This window comes from Amphiura filiformis, chromosome 1 (assembly GCF_039555335.1).
Source record: "Amphiura filiformis chromosome 1, Afil_fr2py, whole genome shotgun sequence".
In the NCBI taxonomy this organism is placed as follows: Eukaryota; Metazoa; Echinodermata; class Ophiuroidea; order Amphilepidida; family Amphiuridae; genus Amphiura; species Amphiura filiformis.
In genome coordinates, this window is record NC_092628.1 from 67,479,477 (window position 1) to 67,494,077 (window position 14,601).

Consider the following 14,601-nt stretch of genomic DNA (forward strand, 5'->3'; position numbering starts at 1 on the left):
AACATGCTGTTACCCTCATGTCTCAACTGTATAAACTCTCCAGCCATATCTACCTTCGGATGTAAATCAGTAATATACTCCAGCCATATCTACCTTAGGATGTAATATGGTTTAATATATTTCCTATTTGTCACAGACAAAGTAAAAACAAAACCAAGATTCAGTTCATTGGAAATGGGGTACAGTTCCTTGGCCACACATCCAATTGGATCCTGCCAAGTATCAGCGTAGACGTAGACAAGTGTTCAAATATGGTACAGGAAAATATAGGTAGACCTATTTAAAAAAAATTGATTTGAAAATACCTTTTCATCAACTTTTAACTGTTCTGAAATCAATCCAGAGTAAAGAAGAAATGTGTTAAAAATTATGATAAACTAAAAACCCAAATCAACCCGAATGTCAACAGTAATCTATGTTCAACTAGAACTGACTCAGTTTGTGGACCGCTCATATCAGGGCCGTAGCAAGGTCGAATGATGTGGGGCGGCCATCACAAATATGGGGCGGCCAAATTACAAATCTATGCCCATATTGAAACAAAGATACAAAGAAAAACATAACAAATTTCTCAAAAAGTGGGGAGGCCATGGCATCCCTGGCTGCCCCGCTTGCTACGGCCCTGGCTCATATGTACAATTACTTCATACTTTACAGCCAGTGAATGCTCACAAGCTCTGCTCTATTTGGCTATCTTATACTGTAGGCTAATAACACAGCTCAGTGCTACATTAGATCAACCCATTCTAACATCATCAGCCTTTAGCATCATAGAGCAATTATATGGACATTATAATCAAATTAAATGTTTTTCATTATGCAAGTTTCATGATTTAAGATATCTACCATTTCCTGTAGATTGAGGTCATCTATAAAACTATAAAATCAGCTATCTGTATCTATTAGTGGGTGTGTCTCTGTATATAATCATGAAATAAAGATTGTATGGGAAGTGAAGTGCAGATACTACAGAATGTATGTTGGGGATTGGATGCATAATTTTTGAATGACCCTCGTAAAAATTCAACATCAACAAACAAAAGATGCAAAAAGACCACCAAAAGTAGTCAGATTATTGATTGTTTCAGAGCCACAGATGCATTCTAAACTAAACAATAAACACGTCACATAACATAATTACCCCCTCCCTCCTTATTACGAGGTCATCATAGCTCAAAATACATGCATCAAATTTTTAAACTGCAAAAGAAAATACAAACCCAGTTTGTTCTGCAAATGTTGAATACCTTAATTCTCTGAATAGCTCAATGTGTGGCCAACTGGCCATGGTGACTCTTTGAATAAAAGGGATGCCGATTCAAAAGTTACACTATGAGCGGGTTTATACTGAGCAACTCGCATTACCACAAATTCACCTTCACCCGCATTTTAATTCCCTCACCTTCATCGGGTTGTTTCTACTGGGCTGTAAATGTAGGGTATGATTCACTATTTGTGTATTTAGTGGAGAAGGCGGAAGTCCAGAAAATATTTTTTATGACCTTTAAGGTCAGATTTTGAATGCTCGTGCTGTATGCTAACTTCCGATGTCACCTGCAAAATCGTCACCGGAACTGTTTAAGGATGACATTTGATGACCAGGCACACTAACAATAAAACTTTGTGCAATTTTGGAATCTGCATCTTTTTCATTCAAAGGATCATCATGACAAAGAAATTCAAGCTATTAAAACAAATCGTCACAGGGCGGGAAAAACCTCTTATGTACTTTTTGCCCTTGAACATGGATGAAGCAAACTATTCAATATAAAGTCTACACCTACTAGGCTTTATCCATGTTCAAGGGCCAAAAGTAAAATGAGGCGTTTCCTGCATGTACTTTTGGCCCTTGAACATGGATGAAGCAACCTCTTCAATATAAAGTCTACACCTACAAGACTTAATCCATGTTGAAGGGCCAAAAGTACATATGAGGTTTTCCCCGCCCAGTGACGAAATGAGGTATCAAAATTTTCAGAACAAAACTGGGTTTACTATTTCAGTTTTAAACTATGATGCATAAATTTACAGTTAGGGGTAATTGTCTCGAGACATCAGGAAAACACAACAACAAAGCAATGATTAGACTCCGCATTGCCCTCACGATCATGAGGACCATTTATTAAGCTATTTATAACCATTCAACAATTTTATATTCATATACATAAATATAATTAATTGAGATAAATAATGATAGATTTCATAGCACTTTCATAGCAATTAAGACATACTATAAATAGAGCAAGTATACAAAATTATTTATCTTCCAATAAATAATATTAATAACACAATACAAGAATTAATATAGCACTTTTATAGCAATTAAGACATACTATAAATAGAGCAAGCATACTAAATTATTATTATTCATATACATATATATAATTGAGATAAATAATGATAGATTTCATAGCACATTCATATCAATTAAGACATACTATAAATAGAGCAAGCATACTAAATTATTTATCTTCCAATAAATAATATTAATAACACAATACAAGATTTAATATAGCACTTTTATAGCAATTAAGACATACTATAAATAGAGCAAGCATACTAAATTATTTATCTTCCAATAAATATTATTAATAACACAATACAAGAATTAATATTGGAAAAATGTGTACAGCAAGCCAACCATACATGCTGGACATGCAAGAATTGACTTCTGTATCACATTTAACCAAATTTCATCTTAAGCAAATACAGATACCTCTTTGGATCAAACAGAGGATTGAATTGGAAAACAATATTTATAACACAATTATTAAATAAACAGAAATCTCTCTTCTACTGAAGAGATTCCTCAGGATTTGAAGAAACTCCAGACAAAGCAGCATAGTAGAAAGTGGAGACAATCTACTGATGAGATTCTTCAGGATTTGAAGAAACTCCAGACAAAGCAGCGTAGTAGAAAGTGGAGACAATCTACTGACGAGATTCTTCAGGATTTGAAGAAACTCCATACAAAGCATTTATTAAGCCAACTCAAAGTGTAGTAGAAAGTGGAGACAATCTTCTGATGAGATTCTTCAGGATTTGAAGAAACTGCAGACAAAGCATTCATTAACCCAAGCATAGTAGAAAGTGGAGACAATCTACTGATGAGATTCTTCAGGATTTGAAGAAACTCCATACAAAGCATTTATTAAGCCAACTCAAAGTGTAGTAGAAAGTGGAGACAATCTTCTGACGAGATTCTTCAGGATTTGAAGAAACTCCAGACAAAGCATTCATTAACCCAAGTATAGTAGAAAGTGGAGACAATCTACTGATGAGATTCTTCAGGATTTGAAGAAACTCCATACAAAGCATTTATTAAGCCAACTCAAAGTGTAGTAGAAAGTGGAGACAATCTACAGACGAGATTCTTCAGGATTTGAAGAAACTCCATACAAAGCATTCATTAAGCCATCACAAAGCGTAGTAGAAAGTGGAGACTATCTACTGACAAGATTCTTCAGGACTCCAGACAAAGCGGAGAGTAGCATAATTTGACATAACTTTTATTGAAGCATCTTTGACAAATGAGATAACTGATTTACCCTTCCAGCTACTGGGAGGGTGGGTGGGATTTTTTGGTCCAGCATGATCGGAGAAGCAAATGCAAGTGGCTCACTAAGAAATGTATGAACACAACAAAGGAAATGGAATTAAAGCAGAGACCTGATTGGCTGCATCCCACTAAAGTGCCATCTGAATGGCCAGGAATCTGGGATTGTTGCTATAACAACACAACAACTCCTACATCATTCCAATACCATGACCCAAATCAATAGCATAAACTTTCAAGAGGACTTGATATGGCTCAAGTGGAAATGATAGGATAATCCTCCAGACTTGGCTGCACATGAACGCCCAAGCTCCCCTGATGCTGAGACAATCTGGTTTTTAAAAGATTTTCAACTTTTAAAAACGTAATTATGTGATGTGCTTATTTGCTTTGAAGTTTAAGTAATAAGTATAATTTATATAAGGATTGTGACTTGTTTATAATGTGAGCATGCTGTGCCCTTAAGGGGGTACTACAACCCTTTGGTAAATTTGTGACTATTTTTGCATTTTTCTCAAAAATAATAACACACTGGTAACAAAAGTTATGTATATTATTGGGGCAAGGAATCCAATTACTACACTGAAATTTCAGTGACTCAAGACAAGCGGTTCAGTATATATGATAGGAAATGAGATACATCCTAGCGGTACCTTATTTCTTATCATAAATAACGAACCGCTTGTCTTGGGTCACTGAAATTCCAGTGTAGTAATTGGATTCCTTGCCCCTATAATATACACAACTTTTGTTTCCACTGTGTTATTAGTTTTTGAAAAATGCAAAAATCGACGCCAATTTATCGAGGGGTGTAGTACCCCCTTAAGACATGTTAGAAGATCAGGTTGTTTCAAATCACAGCAAACACTTCCTGACACCTAATAGTATACAAAAACATTCATGACTTCTATGTCATAACACTCAGCCAAACTTGTACATGACTTATTTCACATCTGAGCCAGACCTCAGTTTTGGTCCATGCAGTTTGGCATTAACTCAAAATTCACTTTATGTAGGCATTGACGATCTATGGTGTAGGCTACTGTGTAAAAATATTGTGCAATACGGTATTGTACTAAAATGTACATGTAGGCCTATGTGATATCTAAATTGTGTACATACATGTACAGTAAGTTTCTCAAAATTAAATTAGGTTTCTGCATGGGCACAGTTCCTTGATCTCTGATAACGAAAGTGAACAATACTCTGAAGTTAAAAATACTTGATTTCCCCTTTCTCAAAATCATCGGAGAGGTGACTTTGACATTAATATATTGTTTTTGTCAAACATGTTGTTGCATAGGTATTCAGTGATTTGCTCATCCAGAGGATCATAAAAATCATCAGAATTCAAGTTTAAGCACCTTTGTTAGTGTCATACATGTAGATGTGCTAACTTAGCCTATTGGTTAAGCCAAAAGCTGTGTATTAAAAACAAAATAACATTTTACAAGACTCTATAATTTCTCAAAGAAATTACCTACTGATGTACATTTGAATGGGGCTTCAACTCTGGCAGTATTGCTGGTTTTCAAATTTGTATTTTATGGCGAATTTCAAAAAATCAAAAGGACATTTCTCGTATTCAGAATGCAATTCGATAAATCTGATGTGCTCTCATGTCTCACAAAAAGTGCTGTGCAAACGTTGCTATCCGATCCCGTAGAGTTTTCTCATAATTTGAATGTTTTATGTTAATTTTGATAATTGGTAAGATAAAGATAATAGAAAACATGGTTTACAAAAATTGAACTTGTCGCGACCCACAGTTCGGTCTTGCAATTCTTCAGTTAATTCCAGTATTTATATCAAAATGAAAGTTTTCGCTCTCCTGAGAAAGATCATGCACATGGGGGTGGGGGAATGACATCCCTTATATCAAGCCTTGGGATCTCCTTATACCATTTCTCCTTTGTGTCAGCTTTATTTGTCTCAATATTTGAGTGCAACCACTGCTACTTTAAAGCATTCTTCAGGTGATGTTTTGCAATACACTGATTATGTTGGACAGATACATGTTTACTGTATAAGTTGCTCTTCTTTTGTTAACAACACATTAGGTACAGATTCTTTGGCAAAATCTCAAGTGTTTTGATTTTTCATTCACAGCAGTCTAACACTTCTTATTTTTCTTGTTGCAAACAATGTCTGACGTGCAAAACATCAAGTTTGCCGCCAAGTGTATGTACAATCCCAATATTCAGAGCAAAATCGCAATTTTAGAATTCTGTATCAATGCACTCTTGCCTTGAAATAATAGTCACCCTACATGCATTATAAAAGCCTGAAAGTAGTGCTAGGAGAAAAAGTAGAAAGTCACTTCGAAAATAAAAATGTTTGAGAGGAGTGAGTGAAATCCTAGGCAAGTCACAACATGGCATATCACAGCCAGCGATGTGCCTGGCAGTACCATATAAACAGCATTAATGCTCCATCTACTGATTGCAAGTTTCTTACAAAAGTCAAATATTTATGTTCTTTAAGTTATCTCAAGAACCACAGGACCAATACTATGCATGTTTTGTACCCATGATAAACATTGACATTCTGTTCATTTTCAAATTCAAGATAATGATTGGAAATTATATATTTTCCCTTGCAGAAGTTTTGCTTGCACCTGTCATTGTGAAGTCATTAGAGTGATGAATATTCAAAAAGAAGGAAAAAACCTGCTTTCATTGATACTGCCAAATGCCAATCGTTTCTCCATTTTTCTTTTCTTTTCTGTTCTATTATTAAATAGATTTTTGTGTAAAAATTAATCTATGTGTGTGTGTGCAATCAGCTTTAGCCACTTCTAGCATCCTTCCTGCATACATGTCCAATATTATCAGCAGGTAAATATGAGTACATGATTGGACTTGTTTTTGTCTAAAGAGAGATGAGCTCCCGGCAATTGAGCACAATTCAATGATGTAAGATTTAATTAGCCCAGTATAGATTGATTAGTTCATGTGTCTTATGCACAGTCAAAAGTATCAATATACATTCTGAGGTGAGATATTTTTGTGTGATAAAATGTTCATGCGTCACTGCCACTTTCCATTATTTTTAACGGTTACTAAATTTTGTAAATTCTAGGTCTATTTCATGAACTGTGATGAATGAAATATAATTGGTGCACAATTTGGTGCTTTAAAAAGTGGCAGTGCACGGGAAAATTGAAAATACAGGGGGGTAAAATTTTTCAATTAATGCGTACCACTGGGTAGGTTATATATAAAATAACAAGATTGAATTAAATCATGGACTGTAGAAAATAATTTATTTTCTACTGTCCATGATTAAATGGGCAAATGGTCATTTTTTTGTGGAATATGAAATTTCACTAGCTTATTTTGCTGGACTATAAACTTATGTTATAGTCATAAACATACATGTAATTTGTTGTTCATACTGGAGAATGTGTGTTGGAGACTACAGTGTTCTAATTACATGTACTAGATATGAAGGGAGACACTACTGTTTGAAATCTTAATGGAAAATATGTTGAAATAAGATCAACATTCTCAGTGTTCAACAGGTTTTGGGGAAAAATGGCTGATATTATGTGTTTTAGACCCATCAGACTTGTATCATTTGCAAGGCATCATGGGGCATGAATTAGGTTGACCAATATTTGAGAACACATAAAGTAAACAATATGTGAGTAGAGTCTAGTGATGAGGCAAGACAATTTGGGATGAGACACTGCCCGACAACGCCAGTCAGTGTACGCATCTTAGACGACAACCATGCACGTGGCTATTTATAGTGCTGACTGCTATGCAGCGACGACTTGACATCATTTCTTTTCATAGTGTTTCTGTGAGGAGGCCAAAATGTAGGCCAGATTTCTCAAATAATACATGATGTTGTGAGACAGCAGTGCTATTTAGAGAGAGTTCTGCCGTGGAGAATACATAATATGTCTGGCTGGGCTGATATTGATTAGGAAGATGAACTGATCAACACAGGAAGATAAATCAGAAAAGATTAATGTGACAGGTTGTATTGTCAAATTCAATGCTGTCACACATATTGTTCCTGCTCTTTCTCTTCTATTTTTTTCCACTTCCCCATTTATCACCCAAATTTTCTACTCTCCTTTTCTTGCCCTGTTGTTCCTCTTTACCTTATAAGTCCCCCTCACTTTCCCTCTATGTTTCCTTTTCTCCTCCTTTCTCCTGATTTGTGTTATCTTTGCACACCCTTTATCCAATATTGCAGCATTGTTTATCCCATGGTTATATGGTGCATTTTACTGATCCTCATAGATGGTCACTTCATTGATGATAATGTAGGTTACTACATGTAGCTGTAATGCAAGATGCTTTTTAAAGGTGTTTGACCCTATTGAAAGCCTCATCCCCCCTCATCCCCATCAAAATGCAAATTTTGCTATCAAGCGAAATGCACATATATTTCTCATTACTTGAGTGAAATTTTAGGTCTGAATTATGTTTTGTTTTTGTTTGGATGAATAAAAATATCTAGGTAGTTTGGCAGTCCACAACCCTGAAAGTCATGCACCATGAGCCAACTGTGATTAGGGACTTTCCCCCTGTCACTAAACAAAAAATACCCCACTATCTATAAAAAAATATAACAAAAAATACCCCACTATCTATAAAAAATACTCCCCACGTAACTGTGTATACAAAAATGCTTGAAAAATCATAGAGCAAACCAAAAGTCTGCAAAAGAAAACATTCCCCAACCTCAACTCAGCCCCCCTGGAAGTCAAATGGTGCATCCCTCCAATATTTGCTTCTAGAATCCAAACCAATGGAGAAGTAACTTTGCTTGGCCAAGTTTCTGTAAAACATCTTTCAAGAGCATGTTTGTACTGAGCACCTCACATTGCCATAAATGCAGGGTAACAATTCACTACTCACATATTTAATGAAATTTGTTTTTAATGACTTTCAACTTGCTCGCCCTGTAGTAGTAAGCTAGCTTCCGGTGTCACCCGCCGAATCGTCACCAATCTGTTTCTACTGCGAACGTCACCACATATTCACCACTACTATTATAGTATTAACCACTTCAAAAGGTGGTTGATGGTGAGGTTCACTCGCATCACCCTGCATTCACCTTCACCTGATCTGTTTCTACTAAGGCTGTTATTGTGTATTCCTTGCATCACCCCAAATTAATTTGAATTCAGTGGCAAATGTTTGCTCGGTAGAAACACGCTAATGGACCAGTAGTTAATAATAATCATTGGGTATTTTTGTTTGTTCATTTGATTCTTTCCTTGTTCCTTGTTTGCAGTTTGCTTGTTATTTAATTGCAATTTTCTTTGCATATAGTTTGTGTAAATTTTATGTATGAAATGGTGGTGTTCTGATTATAGAATTGTTACTTGAATATGATTATAGTTTTTCATTGGCTGATCATGCAAAACATTGCCTGTCCCCCCCATATCCAAAAACGTGAAGGGTTTGTGCAAAATTCACACAAAAAATGAAATGCACAGTTGCACACTGTATGTTACTTTTGCTGAGTGAACATAGTGAATGTAATTTATGGCTGGACGTGTAAAGTACCTGAGAGCATGGATCAATGCTAATTAGATTGCATCACTACTGAGTATTTAATATTGGCAGTTGGGCAAGTCATACCTCAAAATGAAATGAAGTGAAATAATAAAAGGGTTATTAAAGAGAAAAGAGAAAAAAATTAATAAATAAATAAACCAGGCTCAATAATTTAAATGAGAAGAAACAAAGAAAAACTACCCAATATGATAAATTAGAAGTTATGGGTGTATGTGTAAACTGTGTCTTTCTTTCAAGAGCTTGTTCTCCCCCTTTCCTTACCGGTACTTTTCTTTTGGTTATTTTCCTTTATGCTTATGTACATTGTACACTACATTTGCTCCTAGATGTGGACCCCCTGATAGGGTATAGTGGCTGTGGAGGGCCCCTAATCCGGCCTGCTCCTCTCCTCTCCTCTACTCTACTCTACTCTACTCTACTCTACTCTACTCTACTCTACTCTACTCTACTCTACTCTACTCTCTACTCTACTCTTCTATTCTTCTTCTTCTCCTCCTCCTCCTCCTCCTCCTTCCTCCTCTGCTTCTTCTTCTCCTCCTCCTCCTCCTCCTTCTTCTTCTTCTTCTTCTTCTTCTTCAATTTGACAAAAAGTGGGGGAGAATGCCCCCTGGCCCGCGGCTGCCCCACCGCTTCCACGGGCCTTGTATTAAGAACTATGTACATAATTGAAAGAAACTGGTTTCTAATTTTCAAATGATTTGGCAATAAACAAGAGAATTAAAAGTATAAACCATGCATTTAACTTAATTCAGATTCACAACCTGCTTTGCTAAGCCATTACACAAAGAATTGAAAAAAAATATAAATATTGATAAATAATCACAGATAATGGACCATGTTACCAGAAGTTCTTTAATTTCAATAAATGATAGAAATTCCAAAATATATTTCTGTGCCTTTAAACGTGGATTTGAGTTACAAAACGCGGCAAGTGTGAACTGTTTGATTTACTAAATATGATGATGCACTGTTTCTGTTCAGTAAAAGTTCAAGTAATATTTAATATTCATACAAGAAGTTCATAGGCAAAATTGGGCTTTCACAAAAAAGGGGAAATAAATGATAAAAAAATAAAAATTCAGTTATGGAGCACTTTTAGTATCTGTCAGTCTGGTGGGTCTGCAATATTCTAAAGGAAAATCCAGATATGGAAATGAAAACAAATAAAGGTTCTGTATAGGGAGATAATTTAACAGGGTTAATTTTTTGCTCATTTTGCTGTTCTGAGCAGTTTTGTGTTTTGTTTTATTTTACAGTTTTAATGGCATACACATACAACCATATAGGTCAGAAAATAACTGTGGTCTATAATTAATTGACAAAATTTTAATAATAAAATGTGACACTTTTAATTCATATCAAAAGAAAAGTATTGAGATTTTAACTTTACTTGAAAGAATAAAGACAAAGATTTCAAATGACATCTTGTTTTTAAATTTCAGGGGATACTTTTGAAAATTATTTTGTTAAAAATATTTTGCAAGTTGATTATATTATTACATACTTTTCTGATTTAAGGTTCCTTTTGATTTGACACGTCACAAATTATATTATTGCTTATGTGAAAATCAGTGGGTTGACACATATGACATTATGAAAAGGGAAAGGACTGCCGGTGCAATTGAATAAGCAGTAGGTTATTCAATTGGGTAATACCGACATAATTTATATATGTATAAATACAATTTGATTTGCCATGGATACTATTTTCATTTTTTCCAATAGTCATGTGATATCGTGCACAGCAATTTACAGTCAATATTGCACAACTTAGGCTCTGTATGAATCATAGCAGAACATTGCAGAAATCTGCAGAAAATTATATTATTTGTTACATCTTACATTGTACAGTATGCATTAACACATGTTATGTTACAACTTATATTATTCACACATTCCATATTTACTTCAACTGAAGTTGAATCTTACCTGCCTGCCTGTCCGCCCGCCTACTTTAAGTCAAGCTTACAAAAGTTGAAGGGCTGAAAAGCGTGCACAATGCAATCTTTCATGTAAAGTTTGTTCAGCTTATATAAGGCGGAAAAAATAAGACTCATAACACCGTGTATTGATATAGAATGGTGTGCATGCTGTTGGGTGCTGTACTTACGCTAGTTGTGCGTTGCGTAATGTTTGACTGGCGCACGCTTAGTTGGGACTTTATTGAAGCGCGCAGTAACAAAAACCAAATAATTTCCGCCCTAATATATAAACCAAACAAACTTTAGCTCCATGTTGCTTTTACAATTACATGTAGGAAACACTGAAGGGAAGGAGTTCAACATTTCCCACTTTCTGTCAATTTGTCACCTGTGGTAAATCAGACAGCTATGGGTCCAGTCCCTGTGACCTCTCTCCAGAGGAGAATAAATTGGATCAATGATAGAATCAGACTATCATACTAGAGTAAAGTGAGTGCCTTCTGGAGTTTTATCAGAAGCAAAAGAGAGGGACCACATTTGATTACTAGTATGTTTACTCTATCCATAGCAGCAAAAAGACTAACTTGAGCAGCTTGTTTCATTTTTATGCAGTATCTGAAACTATCAGCAGAATGAGAGGAATAAATAAATAAAAATATATCTTTCAGGGACTTGAGACACATTGTGTAACATGTTAAGGTGTTCTAGGTTGCAGATTGAACTCAGCGAGTGTCCCATTACCTGGTGATCAATCCTGTATGTGGCCAATAAAGATAATAGCTGCCAAGTTCATACAGGAAAAAAAATCTTAAGATTTTACCATCAGTCTATATATTTGGCAGACTTAGATCCTAGTTCCTCTCTAGGATCCATGGTTAGGATTTTAAAGGAAGATATTTCATCAAAAATAGTCGCAAGTTGGTAAACATGAATTTCATAACATGTCCATTTACAAAATATATGGTAAGTCCTAATGGGGTATTCCAGAAAATAAATGCACACCCCCAACAGAGAAATGTCCAAAGGGTTTCCAAGTCTGCTTTTCAAAAACGACTGGAATTCCAGTTGCCATTGTCGCTTGAAAAAGCTTGGAAATCCAAAATGTCTTAAATGATCTCCCAAATTCAGGATTTCTGACTTTGGACTATTTTTCTGCTGGATTTTTTCGCCTTTGGACACTTTAAAAGTATGGATTTCCAACAATCACGACTGGACAAAAAGTCTGGAAATCCGAAATCTATTTTCTGGAATAGCCCAATGCAGTGACAGATTTTGAAACAATTTCAATAACATTGACCCAAATCATGGATATATATACAGTACATGTACTTGTTTATATCGATGACAGAATTGAATTTTGATCAATGACCGAACCAAAATCAAACTACAATATTTTGCCCTGGTGAAATGTGATGTTTAGAAATCTTGAGAGCATTGCAGAATAGTCATCATTTGCAATCTCACACACATCTAAAATCTTATCTTCAAGATATTTCCGTGGTATGGATAACTGTGGACATGACCAGTGAGTCAAGTTTGCTCATCATTACACAGGGTTTCCTAAGTCTGCTGCATGTCTTCTTGAATTTATATCACACTGTGACTAAGTTGCATCATACACCTTTAAGGGATGTGGTCTATGTATCTTGGTGTACATGTAGATTATTCATCCAGTAGTTCAAAATATTTAGATTTAATTCACAAAATAATGATGTGGTCTATGGTTGCATACCTGCATTAATTAATAACAGAATCCATTTTGTATATTTTAACTCTGAATTAATTCATTCTCTTTTTGGCATGAGATGAAGAACTACAGCTTGTAGACCAAAGTAAGTCATGCAGATCCTGTGGAATATGAGGGTTGCGGAAGTAAAGGATCATACTTGCTCAAAGCAGTGGTATTTAATGCAAATTCTGTGAAATATGAGGGTTGCAAAAGTGAAGTATCATACTTGCTCAAAACAGTGGTTTTTAATTTTATTCATACATGTACATTATAGGCCAAATGCATGAACAATTTAACATACAAAATGTATGAAACTGGCATGATAAGGATGTTCATATGTTTGTCTATAATTCAAATCTATTGTTAAATTCAGACCTATATTTTTAAAGAAGGATGGATTCTGTACAAATATGTGACACAATCAAAGGAAACAAGTCTTAAATGTCAAAAATATTAAATGTCACCATCACAATGTAGCATTTTGATGGAAACTTCTCGGAAATTATCTATGCCCGTGCAACGGGGCATAGATATTGTATTTGTTGTGTTTAGTCTTCGACTTCTTCTCCTTCTTAAGACCACTTTTTGCACCCCTCTAACTCAAGAATCTAGGTAGCCTCGGGGCCCAGACTTGGTATAGTGATGGCCCGTGACCCCTAGCATCATCCTAGGGTACCCCGACCCCAGAGGTCAAAGGTCATGGGCTACAGGGGGCAATATGTGTAAAATTTCAAACAGCTCTAGCTCAAGAACTATAGCGCCCTCAGGGTTCATACTTAGTATAATGATGACCCATGACCCCTAAATGTAACCTATGGTAGCCACGACCCCAGAGGTCAAAGGTCATAGGCTATAGGGAGGAATATGTGTAAACTTTTAAAACAGCTTATGCTCAAGAACTATAGCGCCCTCAGGGTTCATACTTGGTACAACGATGGCCCATTACCCTTAGATATTTTCTGCAGTAACATCGACCCCAGAGGTCAAAGGTCATGGGCTACAGGGAGCAATATGTGTAAAATTTCAAACAGCTCTAGCTCAAGAACTACAGCGCCCTCATGGTTCATATTTGGTACAATGATGGCCCATGACCCTAGATGTATTCTGTGGTAGCCACAACCCCAGAGGTTAAAGTTCAAAGGCTTTAAAAAGCAAAATAGGTACGACCTATTAACACAGTGTAGCATAATAGGTAGTATTTTGTTAGCTACATGGGTTTACAATGATAATGACCGAATCGCACGTCAAGGAAATTGATCACTTGACAAAAACTCCCTTAAAAGGGAATGTGTAGGCATTTTTTTTTGTGAATAGGGGAAGGGAGGTTAGGTGTGGTCACGGGCATAGATATTCGTGTTTGGTCAAACACAACTGTGGTTTCTAGTTGAACTTGTGGTTATGTGTATGATACCCAGGTACTATTTTGTTCTTGAGCTTGCCCCGTGCCCTTTGTGGATCCATATCAAATTCCTGATCACACCTTGACACTTCCTGTGATTTTATCTAATGTCCTTTTCTATTTTTGTGAAGATGGTTTTTCCAGTATGGTTCATATATTTGACAATTTCCTTTAATTTCTCAGACAGTATGCCTACGATGATTACCCTTTAGCTCAGTGGGCCAGAAATAAGCAATGAAATATTTTAGGTGCATCTGTGTTTCTCAGAAAAGATTTTTTTCAACCACAAGTTTTTCAGAGTATGACAACACACATCACACATGGTTCCACTCTGCAGCAAATGTGTTAATGGAGTACAAATTTGGGAGGTAAAATCTCAAGGAATTTGTACTGCAACTGGTGGTCATTTGGTAAAATTTCTGTTTTGCAACAGAAAAAAAAACTCTGATCTG

The 14,601-nt window shown here is 35.8% G+C and overlaps 1 protein-coding gene across 1 annotated transcript in view; it reads left to right on the top strand.

The window, feature by feature from the left end:
- The window catches only part of LOC140151641 (uncharacterized), a 57,654-nt gene that overhangs the window by 14,949 nt on the left and 28,104 nt on the right, over positions 1-14,601 (top strand).